The 19,393-nt window shown below is 45.8% G+C and overlaps 1 protein-coding gene across 3 annotated transcripts in view; it reads right to left on the minus strand.

The window, feature by feature from the left end:
• Kdm3 (Lysine demethylase 3) overlaps positions 1–19,393 on the minus strand; it is a 486,443-nt gene that overhangs the window by 51,500 nt on the left and 415,550 nt on the right. The window contains exon 4 of one of the 3 annotated variants that reach the window (XM_072301456.1): positions 15,977–16,018. The exons of the other annotated variants lie outside the window; for them this stretch is intronic. The gene's annotated coding sequence lies outside the window, so the exon portion shown is untranslated. The remainder of the gene's footprint in view (positions 1–15,976; positions 16,019–19,393) is intronic. 3 annotated transcript variants of the gene reach the window in all.

Raw genomic sequence — 19,393 nt, forward strand, 5'->3', positions numbered from 1 at the left:
TTTATTCAGACTAAAGTCCGCATTTTGGGACATTAACTTTGAGAGAACCACCGGACCGATTTGCATGGGGTTTTTTTTAAATGAAAGCTTCTGATCTGTAAATTTGCAGGCTGTAATTGTTTTTTCGATTTTCTCAAATTTTCTTACTTTTATCGACGAGTAAAGTTCAGCTGTTTCGAGCGGTCATCTGGCCGCTACCTGCTTGCCCGTCCCTAGATACCCCCACTAGGGTCTCAGCCACCCCTCCCACCACGTTCTTTCGGCTATCTCCGTTTTCTTTCGTATAGCTTTCCTCCCACCAACCTCAAAGAAGGTTTGGGTCGCATTGTCGTTCGTCACTCACCACCCACATTCCGTCGCAATCTCTCAGCTACTCCGCTTCACCACTTCTTGATAGGCATCCTGGCGGTTTGACTGACCCTGACTTATTAACTGCAGCGGTGCGCACACGTATTGCTAACAACATGTATTGTTATGGACATTTCATTCTTATTTGTTCTTTTCTCTTTCCAACTTTGTTTCAAATTTGCTTGTACTTGTTTCTTCCTCTCTCTTTATTTTGTTGGTCGGTCGACTACGTTGATCGGCTTTTTGCTATTGAAAGCACATTAAGACTTCATGGATTTTCAATATCATCATTTGATCTTCCGGAATTGCTTCCAATTAACCTGAATCTTCAAGGGTCGGAGCCTGACTCTCCTCCCCCTAAAACTATGATTCCATGATTTCTGCCGCTAACCCAGAGCAACATCAAATTATTTCTGAAATAATTAGTCTCATCCAAAATCCATCTTACACGTGTAATGCGATTTTCATTGATGGTCCAGGAGGATCGGGAAAAACTTTCGTTTAAGAATGTCTTACTGCGTATTGTACAAAGGAAAACTTAGACGTCATCTCGTTGCTTGGACAGGTATCGCCGCATCGTTGCTACCTAACGGTCGGCCGGTTCATAGCAAATTCAAAATTCCTTCGGTTCTGAATGAGAATTCTGTGTCGAGTCTGACGGTTAGCTCAAGAGAGGCTGAGACTATTCGGAAAACAACGATCATTTTTTGGGGTGAAGCTCCCATGGTTATCACGCATGCTCTGGCATGCATCGACCGACTTCTTAGAGAATGGGTAATGATATCCCTTTTCGAGGAAAAATTGTCGTCTAGGGTGGTGATTTTAGACAGGTTTTACCCGTTGTTCCGCATGCTTCTCGCCAAACATTGGTGCAAAATGCAATCAAATTCTCACCACTTTGACCTCTTTTCAAAATCAGAAAACTTACTCAAAATATGAGAACTTTGCAAGACGAAGCGGAGTTTGCAAAATTTTAACTCGAAATAGGTGATGGTGTTTACCTTTCTGCTAAAAAAGGCCATGCCGGAATTCATTGATTTACCGACAAGCAGTATTACTGAAACTGATATTATTACTGAAATTTATGGAAAAGATAGCTTCCTCATGTTCGAACGTAGATTTCACAAACTGCGCAATTCTGGCCCCTAAAAATAAGCATTGCAATGAAATTAACGACAAGGTTGTTGAAGTTCTTTCAGGTGTCTCTAAAACGTACTTCAGTGTTAACAGGCTCATTGTAGAGGAAGAGGGAGAGGCTCTCAATTTTCCCCTCGAATTCTTGGACAGTCTTAATCTTAGTGGCTTACCACCGCATAAACTCACACTTTTGGAGGGGGTTTTTGTCATGCTTTTAAGAAACCTCAACGTTTCTAAAGGTTTATCGAATGGTACCCGATTGATCGTCTGGAAACGTTATGAAAATTGTCTTGATTTGCAGGTCATTTCCGGCGAGAAGGCCGGTGAAAGAATTTCACTGCCAAGAATTGATTTGTCACCTGCAGACTCCTCTCTCCCTTTCTCTTTTAAGAGGCGACAATTTCCAATTCGCATTGCGTTCTGCATGACCATCATCAAAGCTAAGGGTCAAACACTGAAGCGAGTCGGCATTTATTTACCCCAAACAGTTTTTGGCCATGGTCAACTATATGTTGCACTCTCACGAGCTACATCGTACAAAAATTTTGAAGTCCAAATTCTTCCCAAAGGCAACCGTACAAAAAACATCGTGCACAAAGAGGTGCTTCGATCTTTTATAAATCCCAAAAGCCTCATAGTCATTAGAAAATTATCAAAAAATAAAAATAAAAAAAAATTAAAAAATAACACAAAAAAAAGAAAAACTAATAATGCGAGCTTTTTATAACATTTTTCGGTAGAATGGCAGTCTCCACCCTGTAACGCAGAGAGGCAGTTAAATTCCTTGATCTTCTGCCGCAGAATCATCATCATTATTAAATAGATTCAACTAATCGCTCCGATTCCAAATAAGCTACTGCACCACCATTGCTAGCTGTGGAGGGCGCCCGTAGGGCGCCCGGAGCAGCTAGTTAGAATAAAATTGCAAAATCCTTACGTAGATTTTGAAGTTTGGAGTGCACTTCAGACTTTGCCGAAGCGCTCATCATTATTTTTGAGACATTTCCTACAAGCAACAACTCTCATTTTAGCTCTGGAAACATTTTGCAAAAGCCCATTCTGATTGTTTACATGCGTTAGGACTAAATCTAATTTTACCTCTTTACCGACTTGTGACAGTTTCTACTGAGAGCTGTTTTCTAACGGTCACATCTCAGAGATACGTAGTGGAAAGAAATGCACTCTGGATTGCACTCTGAGATCTCTTAACAGTTTGAACGCACATAAATGTAATTTTTTACGAAAAAGAAGTCTGTTTACATCGGGTCCTCTTTACGGGTGAACTTTTCAAGCAAGCAAGCTCTACGTAAGTCAAATCGCGCACTACAACGGTTTCAGCAAGCTTCTCAACCGAGCAATGTTCATTTCCCACCACGTGTTGTTCAAAAAAACTATTAGCAATTTGCTATAGCTGAGCCAAAGCGTCAAGATTGAGGTTGCCAGATTTTTATATCGCAGAGACTGTCATGATAACGTTTAGCGCGCGATGTGAATCACGTAGAGCATTGAGTTTTCATGAGCGGGTGGTTTGAATTCACGCATCAAGAATCATTAATTTTCTACGTAAGGAGTTAATTTCGGTAATTTTTCTTGTGCGAATCGTGTTCTACGTGAAATTTTAGTCACGAAACATGTATCAGATTGCTGAAATTCGTTCCTTGTCTGGTGGTTAATTAGCACAGATTTCGTGGACTTGGCAACTTTTAACTCGATGTGATACACGACTTTGCAACCATCAAAGCGTGACACGCGCAACTGACCCAACGAAGGCTACATCGATGCAATTCATCGATTGGGCAACGCGATCGAGTCGGACGCCTCATGACTTACTCCTCCCGCCCGGTCCGACTCTCCATTGTCGCGGTGATCTTTTGGCGACCCGTCCGCCGGTCCGGAGTCAACGAGCTTATGAGCTTGAACTTTGAAAGTGGGACTGGGCGCGTATAAACAAACGCCCACGCGGGGCTGGGCCGGGCCGTCCGGCGTCGCGGGGGCTGGCGGCTGCGTCTCGCCGAGTGCATTACGACGGGATTACGTTTCGGGTCGCGGGTTAAAGGTGAGAGCGGAACTCCGCCCGGATCGCGACGGGGCGAGGGGGAGGGCGGGGCAGGAACCGGTGCGGCTGCGGCTGCGGTGATCCGCCGACCACGACCACGCCGACGACCCGGGACCGGAGACCGGGTTCGGGACCGGTTCCGCAGCCTCGCGACCCGCGGAGCTGGCGCTCCGTTGCGGTGCTTCGAGCAAGTTCCTGCGGCGAATCCCTCCTTGGGATCCTTCCATCCTCACCTTAAGATCCTTGCGTCGCAAGATGCGGTTCATTAACGCTGAGGTTTTCCTATTTTTTCGCAGAGGAGACGGTGAGTGTGTGATCAAGGCTATCCGCGATCCGATAAGATGTAGTCTTGCCCTCTTGAAAATCTCGAGATCAAATCCGAGCACTGGAAGAAATAAGTCTCTTGTATCTAAAGACCAGACTTTTAAAAAAAAAATTGCTATGAAAAGATATTCTGGATACAATCGAATTTTTGCTTGAATCAGAGGGAAATCCGCCTCAATTGAGAGGATTGGCTCTCGATTCAAGCAAAAATCCGATTAGATCGAGATTTTTGTTCTTGTGAATTTTTTAGAAGTCTGGCCTATGGATCCAAGCGACTTTTTCGCCAGTGAGAGATATAGATGAGAAGTGAAGTCCAATTCTGCCGTGCTACGGAGAAACGCCGTTTGAACATCCAAGAGTTGCCAAATTTCCTCCGATGAAATGGGTTTATTTAAGCGGATCAATATGAATACTTTCTCTTGGAATTTTCAAATGATTAGATCTTGCTGAAAATAAAATTCTCTAAAAAAAATTCGAGGAAAAATGTTCACAGAATTCCCTGAAAATTCACATTTCATCAAACAAAATTTGACGAATTCCGAAGGCTCATAAGGTGCTCTTCCTTAACACGGCAGAATTACCGTCTTATTCATATTGGATCATAATAATTCATAATTCATCTGATACACTTCACAGTACGACTGCTTCAAACTAAGTTCGACAACACAGGTTGTTGATCCGAGGCAACTAGCGAGCTGGTCCCATAAAAGGAAGGCCACATAATTCAATTGAATTCTCGTTACACTGCTTGTTCGGCGATGGCCTGCAGCAGACCCGCCAGATCATCTACCAACGCTTCTGCTCGCCGTTGCCTCAGTGTCGAGGAAAATCTCGCTTTCACCCGATCGTAGAAACGGAATCCCACCTCCGAACGCGAAAACCGGGCACTACCGTCCGAACCTGCGAGTTACATTTCCTGCGCGCTACTCCCGAGGTCAGAGTGACGTTAGCCCCGAGCAGGATTGCCAATTTGACGCTGAAATTTGTCCATCTTGGATAAAAATGAGGATTTGAAGCACCATCTGGAAACCGTGGGTGGACACGTCTATAACTGGATCAAATTGGACGACAAAGAGGGCCAACTCCTTGAGCGGGCCCGAATGAAGTGTCTGCTGCAGGCAATCAGGTTATGCAAACGTTCTCAATAGAGATGTCGCGACTCTCATCATTGGTGATCTCGTTTGGAAGTGAACCGCTACCACTAGTGAAAAGTTGAAACGGAGTTTAGTGTCGAAATTTGAGGATTCATCTTGACCTCTATACTTGCTCCTGAGGGCAATTCGACGGTGTAAGTCGACATTCACATAACTCGTTGGCGGTGTCTGAAAATCTCCGCCTCTATGTTATTTTTTTACAGGAGAACAAATTCACATCATTCCGTAAAGTTTTTGCAGAATTTTCTTCGCACTGAGAGGAAAAATCACGGCAGTTTTAAAGAATTGCCGTTGAGCAGTTTTCCGTTTAAAAAATAAAGTATGACGGGAAGTCCGTGACGTCGCAAACCGAGTTATGTGATTGCCGACTTACACCGTCGAATTGCGGATGTTAAACTTGGATAAGATGTTCATTGACACTATCTTCAATGCCAGGTTTGACTTTCCACTTCGACGAGAACGTCTCTGTGATCACTCCTGGTTTCACGATGGTTTTAGACTTTGTAACTGTCCCCTTAGCTGCGGAAATCAAACACTCTCCTTCACTTTTTTGAAAGATTTCCATCATTTACAGCAACTTTCGGGGGATCGGCCGTTAACTGCCCCCCCCCCCCCCCCCCAAATAGTTGACACCTTGAAACTTCAGTTAGTGCATCATGTTATGAATCCGTCTCTCTCCACCGTCGCGTCGTGATCGAGCCGAGTACGGTTTCTTTTCAGGCGTCACATCACGTTCGAGGGGTTTGACCCATTTGCACATCGGTACCCGAGCGGTGGCGGTTTGGTTAGCATATCTCCTCTCGAACACCCCCCCCCCCCCCCCCCCCGCTTTCGTCCCAGCCGACATGATCAAGAGTAATGCAGAAGCGCAACGTTCTCACCTTTAACGCTCGCCTCTCGGCCCCGGGGCCGCCTTTTTGTCATCTCGTCGCCCTTCTGAAGTAAGGGCGTCCTGCAGTGAGCCCTATTGATCATACGCTTTAATGCTTTACCGGACTCATCTGAATTTGCAGATACGCCCTTTTTTCAGCCGGGCGACGATCTGCGGCACGTGCACGCCTCACAGGCGGACCCGATCGGGCACGATGACGAGCGTGTCGGGCGCCCACTCGTTGTCGCACAGTGGATCGGGTCAATAGGAGAGGATGGACAAAATTTTGAAACTTTAAACGCTCACTGGGAAAAAAAACACATTGGATCTAAAGTCCGGACTCTTGAAAACGTTGACAAGAAAAAATACTCTTGATTCAATCGGATTTTTGCTTGATTCGAAACGAAATCCGCTTAAATTAAGAGGCTTGGTTCTTGATTTAAGCTAGATTCTGATTGAATCGAGAGTACTTTTTCTTGTCGATGTTTCTAAGAGTCTGGACTCGAGATACAATGTGTTTCTTTTCCAGTGTTGTAACTCCGGTTATGCAAAACTTTGAGGTTTCAAATGTCGTGCCATTGGTTTCTTGGTGAAATTTTCTTGTAACGCACCCCTTGAACTTTAAAATGCGACAAATTACATCAAAATTTACAGTTTAAGTAAAAAATTTCATGTCCGACCTCTCTCATGGACTCGATCCACTGTGCGACGCCTGACCGACTCGCGCTTTCGGGGGCGTGGGGGGGGGGGGGCGGGGAGGGGGGGCCTTGAGCGTGATCTCGGGCGGCGCAACGGGGTAATTTTAACACCCCGCTCCACGCCAGGTTTAGTTTAGCCGTCTATAAATTACTCAGGGGGCCTTGTTTTTAATTCCGACGCGGAAGACGTGGGGATCGGAGAGCTTTGAACCCGTTGCCTCTCGATTTTGGGCTGATCGACGTTGGTGAAAACGATCGCGAAAATTGAGTCGCTCAGTTCGAAAACGACCCATCTCGGAAAAATGAAATTTTATAGGCGACGAAAAAGACTGCGTAACAAAATGGACATCGTAGAAAACCTGAGTTGGGTCGATTTCGAACTGAGACATTCAGTGGATCGATCAAAATTCAATTGATTCAATTTTAATGCTTATATTTGACTGCCCACTCAACGATTTGCATATTACTTTCCTCTAATTGAGAAAAACATTATTTCGACGCTCGTTCTTGAAAAATTCAGCTTTAACGCTCCTAAAACGCAATTAGGAACTAAGATTTCTGACTCACGTTAGAAACAACTATCTATTTCGACGTTCGTTCTTGGAAACTTTAGTTTTTCAAGTATCCCTAAAATCAGCAACTTCCGTCCGGTTCAACGTCTCCAAAACGCAATTAGGACCTACAATTTTTATCTCAGATTAGAAGCAATATATCTACCATTAGTTTTCCTGAGCGCATCAGTGTTCCTCCATCAGAGCCAGAAATTGTAGCTCCTAATTGCGTACTCCAATTTAAGCGGATCGATTAAACGAGGACACCGGGACGATCGAAATCCACTGCACGATATTTTCGAACCGAAATTAGAACTGGGTATCAAAGGTTTATTGCGTTGACATGCAACTCGTCCGTTATCTAATCAGCCGTAGGAACTCCGCAGTTGCATTCGTCGAACAACAACCGCACACGCTGAATCGAGGTCAGAGCGCAGCGCATCGCGACGCCAACGACGGCAACGCTGGCGTCTCTCGACGATGCGTTTGCATGACTAACGAGGGGGCATCGAAGGGCCCGCGGCCCGCGAGGGGGGGGGGGGGGGGGGCATTGTCGTTCGCCCAGTCACGCTCCGTCATCGTGGCGTGAGCCGTGCGCGGAGAAAATGATGCAGCGTCATCCTCTTCTCGCCCATCGTTACCAGATAGTGCTAAATCCCCCCATTCGAACACATGTAAAATATCTTTATTTAATTGCACAACCTGGCGTCTTTCTTCTCGCCCGACCCGACCCGCTGCGCCGCGACGCGCCCCGGCCCGAGCGTCTACGATTCCGCATTAAAGAGCTCCATTCAGCGCCCCCCCCCCCCCCCCCCCCGGGTCATCCCTCTTCCGTCGCCATAGCCGTGCAGCACCTCGCTTTTCCTTTCTATGACGTCCGTAGATGAGCGCCTAGAAGAAGACAAGGCGAGGAGAGAGGGTTCCGAGGCATGGGTCAGGCCCAAGCTCACTCTATACTCATCGGATCGGTCATCGGATCGGTGACAGCGAGACATGGAGTATAAGTTCAGGTAACGAAGAAGTTAAAGATACTGACGAGCAACTGATCCGAAGAACGTCAAACAGAACGCGTGTCGTTCCCTTCAAGAACGATAAAAAAAAATTCTAACTTACGAATTGAATTGATAATCAAAGAAGGGTCTCCCCCAGTGGAGGGCGTGCAGATCTCCTGTCCCTCATAACTCAGCCCCTCGGAATATCGTTGACTTCACAATAGTTGAGAAAGCAACGCACGGAAAAATAAAGTTGCGTCAGAAATGGTTGTCACAGACGACTTAATAATACTCCAGAAACAAGTAATAGCTTTCAAGTTTCAACTTAGTAATACTAGAGAAAAATGTCGTGAGAACATTCAGAGATAGCGAAATTTTCTGTGGAAAGATTAAGCATTTAAGGATTAAAAGTGAATTCTATTTCATGAACAATTAAAAGGATCAGATACACGAATCATCAATAAATCCGAGGTTTAATCACATAAATATGGCAACGTCTGAATGTCCGTACAGCGTTTACGGCAGAAAACGACGAGCATATTCTCGTGAATCCAGGCTACCTTGGAGGAGATTTCACGCGAGCCAACGCTACGGTAAACCCATAAACTCGAGACCTCGATCCGGCGAGTTCTCGACGGAAACCCAAGTCGGTCATTCGACTGGAACCTGAATCGACCGACCGGGCGAGCGGAGCGCACCGGATCGTAATTGGAATTCGTCGGCCGTCCTCGCCACGCTGCCCGGTCCCTCGATTCCTGACGATCAGGTTTTCACCTCGGGCTGTATCGCGTTTCCCGGAGATTCTCCGTAAGGGGAACCAGCGTCGCGACGCCTTTGGGCGTCATCGTAACTTAAGTGGCATGACGGAATCGGCTGAACCGGTGGCTCCGGAAATTCGAGCCTTGATACCTGGCCAATGGACTGATTATTGAAATAGATAAACAAAGCGAGCGAGAGGCAAAGACGATATGGGGAGTATGGAGCGATCCCATTGCTTGAAATGGGTAGTTCTCGTAGATTAAGGGAAAAAGTGATGGACTAACTGCAGGGTTTCTCGTGGATGGCCGTTAGTTAGTCTATTACCTACCACCTTTGTCCATTGCAACCACCCGCCTCCACCAATAGGATTCCTCCGTAACCCTCTCGTATTCTTTGTCTATAGCTTTGCCTATCAATTTCAATAATCGGCCCGCTGGGGGCCGATTATTGAAATTGATAGACAAAGCGATAAACAAAGAAGACAAAAGGAAAATGGAAGGATCATATTGGTGGAAGTAGGAAGTTGCAATGGACACGCGAGGTAGGTAATAGACTAACTAACGACCATCCACGAGAAACCCGGCAGTTAGTCCATCACTTTTCCCCTTAATCTATACGAGAACTACCCATTTCAAGCAATGGGATTGCTCCACACTCCCCACATCGTTTTTGTCTCTCGCTTTGTCTATCAATTTCAATAATCAGCTCTCTGGCCGTTTCGAATGAGAACCCAATAAGAGCAGCGATCCCCTAGCAGCATGGAGCGCAGAGCACAGCGTCACGATTTAACGCCTCGCGCCTTCAATTCTGCACATGCAACACGACCATCCATCATGCACAAATAGTTGCATCTCTGCGCCGCGGCGCGGGACGAGACACAATTATGCCATTCCGGAGGCGGTGCTACCCGCGAGGGGTCAGCGGCGGGGTCGCCGGAGACAATGGGGCGCCAGACAATGGCTTGTTTGCCGAATTCCGCTACGTGGCCCTCGCGTCTCCGTTATGCCGGCTCCGGCCAGACAGGATATGGGCCATTGGGGAAATCGCCCCGTGCCGGACATTCTTCGTTCTGCCCTCCGGGCGTTCGCTCCGCGGCCGCCGTTCATCCAATTTCCGGTGTCCTGTCTCCCATCCTCTCCGTCCACCTTCCTCTCAGCTGACCCTCTCCTCTCCAAAGAGAGAAAATGCAAGAATCTCCAATTAACGGGGGAAATGATCTAAGGATGTGCTTCCGGGTGCCCACGCTTTTGGTGAAATGATACGAAAAGGTGAAGGGCATGAGCTAGCACGATTTGGGAGAGGGACCCTGGTTCGATTTTGCAGAAATCAACGCCCATCCTTTCAAAGTCCCGCTAAATCTAACCCCCCTAAGGTCTAGAAATTTGTCTCGAATTATAGGCAGGACATGTAAACGCAACAACTGCACCTAGGGGGACAGCTGATGCTTGTGGTTTCGAAAACATTTGCCACTAACCATTCCGAAAGTATAAACGATTCGAAAATTTTTATCATAACTTTCTTCAAATTATCAGCAAATTTTGATCGCAATTTAATCTAGGTAAGATACCTGAAAATTTCCAGGGAAAATACGCATGACTTTCCTCGAAAATACACGTTTAAGCCGGAGAAATTTGGCAACTCTGGAATGTCCATACGGCGATCATCCTCAGCACGTCGACACTGACCCATTGCGCCAGTCCAGTGGCATGCGTGCAATGCGATTTTTCGATTGATCTACCGTTTAAACCTACGGAAAAGGATCGATAAACAGAGTGTTCGCAAAAAAACACCTCAAAAAACCGATTCTTCGCCACAGCTTCAAACGGAAAGATATCGAAAATCGATCATTCACGCCTCGCCACTGATGCGCTTCTCTACTACTTGAGAATAAATTAAGAGGCATTATTTTCTCAGAGAACTGACGACAACGAAGGACTCCGTGGACCGTAGAGCCGTACCAAGGTCAGTTCCCCGAGTCATCTGTCAGGCTCTTAATCACGATAATGACGAGGAGGAAAGAAGACGACAGCCGGATTTCGGTGCCACGTTGCAACGGTGCCGCGGCGGAGACGAGCGTTGATAATGACTAATAAATCGGAGAACATTGAACCCTCACCTGCAGCGGGCGCGGGTCTAATAAATGGACGTACTTCTACCAAATGGAACTATGTGCATTAGGACATGAGCCCTGAGACCCATAAGAATATACGCATAACAGGGATCACGTCATAATGCACTTTGTTCCGTTTGATAGAAATACGTCCAATAAATGGTCAGGCGGGGATCCGAGTCGAGTGGATTGTGAAAGGGTGCCACCACCTAAACTCGACGTATTTATGCTGAAAGGACCTATGTGCATAGGGTTGGCTAAGGACATAGTTCCTTTTGGCATATAAATACGTTCAACTGTGGTCGAGGAGCGCGAGAGTGCATGATGCCTTTTGTTGTCCGATAATGGCCCGATCGGGGCCCCCCTTTCCAGAGCCCTGCCCCGGTCCCAACCCGGCGTCAAAAATGAAAATCCGTGACCGTTCCCTACTTGTCGGGTGCTTCCTCAACGTGGAATTGGATGGGGGAGGCTATATTGTGGTAGACGCTATTAGTGTCGCGTCACAGACAAGAAATCGATTGTATCTGGAGTGTATATCGATTTATTCTCATTGGTAGCATCGAAGGAGGTTATATCATTGTTATTGTTTGGATCCAATTCGATATAATGGAGAATCCTCACGATGACGTCACAGCAAATAGCATCTGTAACTTCATAAGCCTGTGTCTTGTATCTCGAGTAAAAATCGATTTATTCTCATTGGTAGCATTGAAAGAGGTTATATCATTGTTATTGTTTGGATCCAATTCGATATAATAGAGAATCCCTATGGTGACGTCACCACAAATAGCATCTGTAACTTCATATAATGTTGCGTTAAGCCTGTGTCACACTATCAAAATACTCCATCATCAAAATGTCAAGGCCAAGTGCTGTGACTGGTCCAAGTCATCGAATAAGCCAATCACAACACCTGACCTTGATATTTTGATGGCTAGTTATGATCGTGTGACACAGACCATACAACTCCTTTTGAGGTGCGATCCTATCGTAAAGTGAGCTTTCTTGATCCACCAACAAATCTACTTATGCACCTTCATCCGGATCTGAAATGAATTGACAGACGACACTAGCTTTCGACAGTTGATTTTTTCTTCTGCGTATACCGCAAGTATTTAATGACATCAGTGTTCTGAAAAGCGTGTTCAGTAAGTTATTCAGTTTTACGAACGCATTTAACTCCAGACTTAACAACTGACGACACTTAAGTTATCTCAGGGACATTTACGATGAATACCGAATCGCATCTACTTGTAAGGGGCACAAAATTTAAAAAAGAAATAGGTAGAGGTGGCTAAATTTAAATTTTTTTCAATGAATCTACAGCTTTCAACTGTGAGAAATGGATGACCCTAGTTAAAGCAATCTTGAAATAGAACAAAACCAAAAGGAGCGGAATGGCTGGTGGGAGAATTTGACCCCTAGGATGCTCTGTAGGTCATTAAGCCGAGCTACCGAAAAGCAACCGGGTTTAAAGCCGACATTCTAGTCTACCTGCCCGCTGTCCTGTCACCTGGCCTTTTTCGATAACCATGAATCAAACGGCGGAGCCCTTTTCGATAGCCGTGAATCATCAGACTTCTTCGAGGCAGAACCGGGAGCGAACAAAAGGACGACTCGCGGAGGAGACTGCGTCTTGGACGGTGAAAGCACCCGAGGAGCAACTCGGGCGCCTGGCCTGGGCGCTCCTTCTGGGAATGTCATCAGGCGAGACAATAAAATTCGGGTTCCGGATTCTTCTTTTTATTGCGGATCATCCGAATTTCTGATCGTCGAGCCACCTGGACCGCTCTCCGCGATAAACCGAGTTTCTCCGTTCCTGCTACCGACGCTCGGAAATGCCCCCCTGTCGTTGTGCAGGCCCATGAATTATCCGTACTGATGATTCACGCTGAGGCCTCTAACGAATAAACCCACTAATTGTAAGCAGAATTAGGGAATATAATTCTGAGCAACAGGGCGGTTGCTCAGATGGTGCAAAACTTCGAACTCAGGTCAAGGTCCCACAGGTTATGCCACAAGAATTTACTGTATTCGGATTTATTTCTCCGTAAACATTGAAAGCATGTATGTTCATGGGGATTATACGAATAATTTTTGGAATAGCGCGATCTGCGGAGCGCTACGAAGTTTACACGTCGTTTCTGCTATTAAGTCTCAATGATTGTTTACAGTCTGTTGTCTCACTTATTGATGACAGTAGGAATAGAGAATTTGCAGGTGACTGAAATTTGATGAATTTTGTGTTTAAGTGAAAACTACTGAGTGAACAGAACACGAGGTTACCCTTGGTTCATGAATTGAACAATTATTGGAGAAGACATGACAAAAAGATCAGATCTGCTAAAATAAATGTGTTTAAATGGGAAATGCCGCCAGATGACGTCACTAGGCTGTGTAGGCTGTGCAGTTTCTCACTTATAACTCTATTTGTAAAGCATTTCATTTGCGTGGAAATTATCCATCGACGCTTTTAGTGGTGACGCATGACGCCACCATAAGGATTCTCCATTATATCGAATTGGGTCCAAACGATGACATGCCTACTTTCAATACTACCAATGAGATTGAATCGATATATATCGAAGTTTCTGTGACGTGGCACTAATAGCGTCTATTGACGCCCGTCACGGCAAGGCCCCGAGCATTAGGCAAAGCCCGAACGAAGTCTTTCCGCTTCTCATTACGCGCTTCGCGTCGAAAGCTAACGACCTTCCGAGGCCAGAGGGACCCGCGGCTTCCACCGGGCAACAGCGCTCAGGGCTAATTATCATGCAAACCTCGGAGATCGACGAAACCGATTTCATTATTATTCATGCACGCTACAATTCACATATTTGCGTACTGGTTTCTCTTCGTCTTGGGCCAGTCTTCAAGGTCAGCTATTTTGTGCCGCTAACAATTTTTATTTAGCTGGGCGGGTACGTGCGTTGAGAGCGTGCACCCCCTCTCCCTCTCTCCCCACGGCACCTGATACCCAGCGCGTTCATGCCGAAGCGCTACGATTAACTACTATTGGAGGTGTTACATTCGACGCGTTTTCGTTGTTACGTCGTAATTGCACCTCGGAGCGACGTTGTCAACTCCAGTTTCGAGTTCATCACGCACACTGGCTCAACTACTCTGCTCTGAAGATTACATACAACATGGCGAAGTTGTCGACACGTCATTCCGAGAGCAACACGACTGAGAACGACTATGGGAATTTTTTTGCCGGGGTCATAAAAGGGCGCCTCATACAGGGTGGGGGGGGGGGGGGGGCGGCGGCACGAAAAGGCACTCCACCGAGTGGAATCTCGGGGGCACTCCCAGCTCCGTATAGTCCATGCGGGGAGACTCCTCTGGTTCCGCCTGCACTGGAAAAAAAAACACATCGGATCTAGAGTCCAGACTCTTGAAAACATTGACAAGAAAAAATACTCTTGATTCAATCGGATTTTTGCTAGAATCAAAACGAAATCCGCTTAAATTAAGAGGCTTGATTCTTGATTTAAGCTAGATTCTCATTGAATCAAGAGTAATTTTTCTTGTCGATGTTCTAAGAGTTTGGACTCAAGATCCAATGTGTTTTTTTTGTTTTTTTATTTACCACTGTGTGGGAAAGACACCACGTTCAGTGGTGTGGCGTGCTTTGCGATAAATCGATTCATCTGCCATTTCAACTGATGGAAAAGGATCGACGAATAGGATGTTCGCAACGAACACCTTGATAATCGATTATTTGCTATAGCTTGGAATGGCGAAATATTGATGATCGATCGTTCACGCTGCGCCACTGACCACGCTTGTTTTCGAGTGCATGTTACACTTACGTTCGTCTGGAGGGATCACTAGCAAATAAAACTGAAGCTTCGATACCACTATCAATGGCAAATATTTGTGCATGACATCTCTGACGAAGCAGTTAAAAATGAGGTGCTCCAGAAAGCGCAAGGGCATAGGCCGCTGGTATTTCTCGAAGCAAAGCAGCAAAGTGCGCGTGGCACAGTGACACACCGGGACATTAATGCATGACTCATTTTAGAAGAAGCTAATGCTACATCATTAGCAGGGATAGTCAGTTTCCGAGTCATGGAATGTTCTATTTATCATGACAGAAGAAAAGGAGAGAAAAACCCAATTGAAAATTCGAAAAAATTGAAGTTTCTTGACACCATGCACTTTTTACGGACGGGAAAAAGTAATATGACGTAACTTTCTACAATTGAAAGCGTAAAAATAAAGCTTCGCACTCGGCTAATTTTTTCGTGCCCTTTTTTGCTTGTTGTTGGGCTACAGTGGAAAAAAAATGTGGGATATAATGACGCGTTTGACATTTCAGCAGAGAGAGTAGACGAGCAAATGCGTTGGGGTACAAAATTAAAAATAAATTTGAGGGAAATTTAAACAACTTGTCTCAGAAGTTGTTGGGTGGTAAAAAAATGAGTTAGAAAGAGCTAAAAAATGTAAACAACTTGTCTCAGAAGTTGTTGGATGGTAAAAAAATGAGTTAAAAAAGGCTAAAACTTGTTTCATGTCCTGATTTGAATCATTAAGAATGGTTCAACACCCTCCTCTTATTCCCAACCATTAAGAAATCAATAAGATGCGACAAAACACGCACCGCTGCCAAAACCGGATTTCCTTGCAAAACATGAATTTTTTACTTGTCCAAGTTCTGAGCCACAGAGACGAGAAACACACGATATAAAATTTTCCCAGTTCAAGGAGACAAGTTCGCTATAAATAGCGAGGCAGGAAAGACGACTTCCGCTATATCACTTTACATTACTCTCAAAAAACGGCATTACTCAGGTATAAACTGTGTAAGCTTCGGCAAAAAGATTGGCACGCTCAAGCATCATAATCATTTTACAATGTAATGACTCTCTAGAAACGTCAAGGGCAAGTTTGATAGATCATTCCCCGGTCTCACACTGACTGGACAAGGCTTCAAATTAACGTGAGAAGGACTATCCAATGATGGTTTAACTCACCGATTGATGTGAACTTCGGGAAAGAAACAAATGGGACATTACCTGGAATCAGACAAAGACATAAACCTGATATTAGTGGATTTCATCCAGCAATGCAAGTCACAGAAACAGAAGTGAGATAAACATTGCCTCATTAAAAAAGTCAATTACCAACCATGTACCATTAACAGTAGAGGACAGTTGAAGCTAAAATACACACACAAAAATGATAACAGGACTTAAGCTTGTGTTACTACAAACATCATTGTTGATGTCATGACAAGGTCCGAGTGGAACTTAGTGGCCGTGAATTCAGCATTATAACAAATTGGATCCGAAAAATACCAAAGTTAGAGCCGAACATTGAGAAAGACGTAGCCTTCAATTCTACCAATAAGAATAAATGAATCTATACATGTATGTGTTGCTTCTCCGGGCCGTAACACAAAAATCGCCTATCACTGCACAACTACATTCAGGAGATAAAATCTGGATACAAAGCCATTCGAAACCACGGAAAAACTAAAATTTGCTCGAACTTGCGGAAAAAAATCTGCGTCCCAGTAGCCTATATTTCACGAGCAGTAATTTATGCTTAGGTGAAGTTTCCAACTAGGTCATTAGCCTTTGATACAATTACAGCGTTCCTTTATGATCTTTGAAAATTGGCAAGATTGTGTCGATTTAAATCCATTGAAAATAGCCGAGTCTAGGTTAGCAAAAAAGCCTGAATAGATATAAGTTGTTTGATAGACGTCACAAATAAACGAAACCCAGGGTTGGCAACATTGAGAGACATCACTGAAAGCATAAAATGGGTCATACAGGTGCGCGTGTCACGCGGGCTAAACGGCAATATTACGAATCAGGTTCAGGAGAACATTATAAAAGAGATCATAGGCGCCATGAAAAATTAGAATAATAAATTGAAGGCTGAATTCGAAGAATGAATCACCGCCCGCGAAAATGAAGCTGGGCAGCATTGTTAATTCGGCGCGGACCTGCGCCAGCGGCCCCAACTAATTGGAGGCGCATTACGTCATCTTTACCCAGAAATCGCTTCCAAGAGATCGACTCGTAAAACGGGGAATTAAAGAGGAAAACGCCCATGGAGGGTCCAGAGGCGACGCGGGGAGAATGTTAAAAATTCGTTCACGAATTATAGAGGAAAGATAAGATCTTCGAAACCAGTTGCCCGGCTCAGAATTACCGAGAAAGAGCCAGGATGGCGCGGCCGGGAGGGGAAAGGTCTGGATCAAGAGTATAAAAACAAAAAATAAGGATATAATAATAAACTAGCTGTAATCGCAGTGACCCGCGGGGAGGGGGAGAAGAGTTAAGAAAAGAAGAAAAAAAGGGAAGAAGCGGCGCGGCGCTTGGAGGATCGCGATGGGCAGGTCGAGGGGGAAGAGGGGTGGGGACAAGTTATTTTCCGGTCGAGGGAATAAAAAACAGCCGTCAGCAACAATAAGAGAGATAACTTAGATCGGACACCACTTTCTCGCTCTGGACCAGTGATGATGCCAAATCCTCCAGAGCTGCTCACTCAGTGTTGCCAACGTTGCATCGGCTGACAGCAATTTTTGCGGTAACGTTTCCATTCGTGCACCTGACGCAGCGAAATCCAGGTCGAGAATCAGGTGGACCCGTAAAGTTACGCGCGTCTGACGCCGGCGGAAAACGCTGAAACCGAGTCGAGGGCGATAAGAATCTCAGATTTAGGTGTACTTCAAATTCGCGAATTTTTCCCGCTGCTCTATGCTATCAGATCTCGAAGTTTGGTCGAGTTGCAAAGTCACTATCGGCGTCAATTGAGTCCACAATAGTTCGATCAATCTTTTAAGAATAAAGGGGAAAACTTATAAGAAAGTCAGCTTTCAAACCGTTTACTTATAATATTGAAACAGAGTCCAGAAGATCAGCCAAAGACATGTCCAATTTTAGCCGTGCCGTTTCGACAATTGAACGGAGGTCAAATTGCGTTATAAGATGGTATTAAGCTCCATGTTGGAGGAGAAAGTGGACTTACTGCTGTTTTCTAGGAAAATGACGTTAATTTCAGCGCTACAACTGCTCTTCGACAAATCTTGGATTCATCAAGTACGGGGAATTTGCTCTATCGATGCACATTCTGTTGTGGATCGCAACTCCGAAACAAGAGCATACTGTCACCGCCTTTTACAAAACGCCTTCAACTTTGAAGAGTAGGCAACTTCTTGACCTAGGAGCACGTAGAAATGTATCCATTTCGCCTTGCAGTTTCGGCAGTTTAACGGAGGCCCTAGTGCATTTGTACCCAAGGGCGAACTTTGTTGGTTCGTCCACCGCACTTTAATATTCTTAAGGACGAGTTTCAAGGGTCTCAAAGTCTCAAGTCTGGCTGAACGTTTCTGATTGGCCGGTGGTGCGATTTGGACTCATTCGATGGATGTTGCACTGCAGGTGACATGTCAGCAGAGAGCCGACTTTCGGCCCCCAGTGTTCCATCAAACTTCTTCATTTACGTACTCTACGTTACGGATGAGCTTCCAGATCAGAGTTAATAAGCGCGAAGCGGCAGCGGTGTCGGCGTCTCCGTCTAGCGCGTCGCGCGGTCCGCCCGGAGGTTGATCCGCACCGAAGCCGCTCGGCGCGGGGCGGCGAAGCGGGGAACCGGTCCAGTTTAAAAATAGCTCATTTACATTCAACGAGGATCCGCGCAACGCGGCGCAAGATTGCGGTGGCCAGGGCGACCAGGGCCATTATTACATCGTTGAAGGCTAGCTCCGAGACCCGCAGCGCCGCGGCGGATCGGGGGGTCGGCGGGGGGCGGGGGGCCGGCCCGAGTTGAATGAATTATTCCGTCCATTACTTCGCCTCTCACGCACGCACGGCCGGCCGTACCGGATTAAGGAGAAAACAGCCCGGGCCCGCCGCGTCTCCTCCGTCGTCGACCCGATCGATCCAAGGTGATCGAACGCAGCGAGGCATCCACGTCAAATCCACAGACTCTCCCCTTCACCCCCCGCCCACGAGTCGAGTGCATAATCAAACGAAGGGCTGTCTAGTAGATGGGGTAGTGGGTGGAGCGTATAATAGGTCGTTCCTCTGCTCACATCACATCGGGGCCAGACTCTGTTTTTACCCTTCATAACAAATTGCAGACATTGCACGCAGGATAAAGATACTTCGAAATTACCGGAGTCAGGTTTTATTTGCTTGTATCTCCGTCAACACTTCGGTCACATTACACGGCTAGGTGTATTTATTCAGTTTTAAGACCTGTGTTGTGCATTACATTAGCAAACATCTTTTTCCAACTGGACAGCAACGACAGCAGCAGCCCGACCTCAGACTTTCACACCTATTGATCTAGATGGAATGAAACTCTGTCCCACAGGGGAGCATCCTATGACACAAATTGAAAGTTCCGTTCCATTAAGTTCAATACAAGCGAGA

This window comes from Bemisia tabaci, chromosome 6, assembly GCF_918797505.1.
Source record: "Bemisia tabaci chromosome 6, PGI_BMITA_v3".
NCBI classification, from domain to species: Eukaryota; Metazoa; Arthropoda; class Insecta; order Hemiptera; family Aleyrodidae; genus Bemisia; species Bemisia tabaci.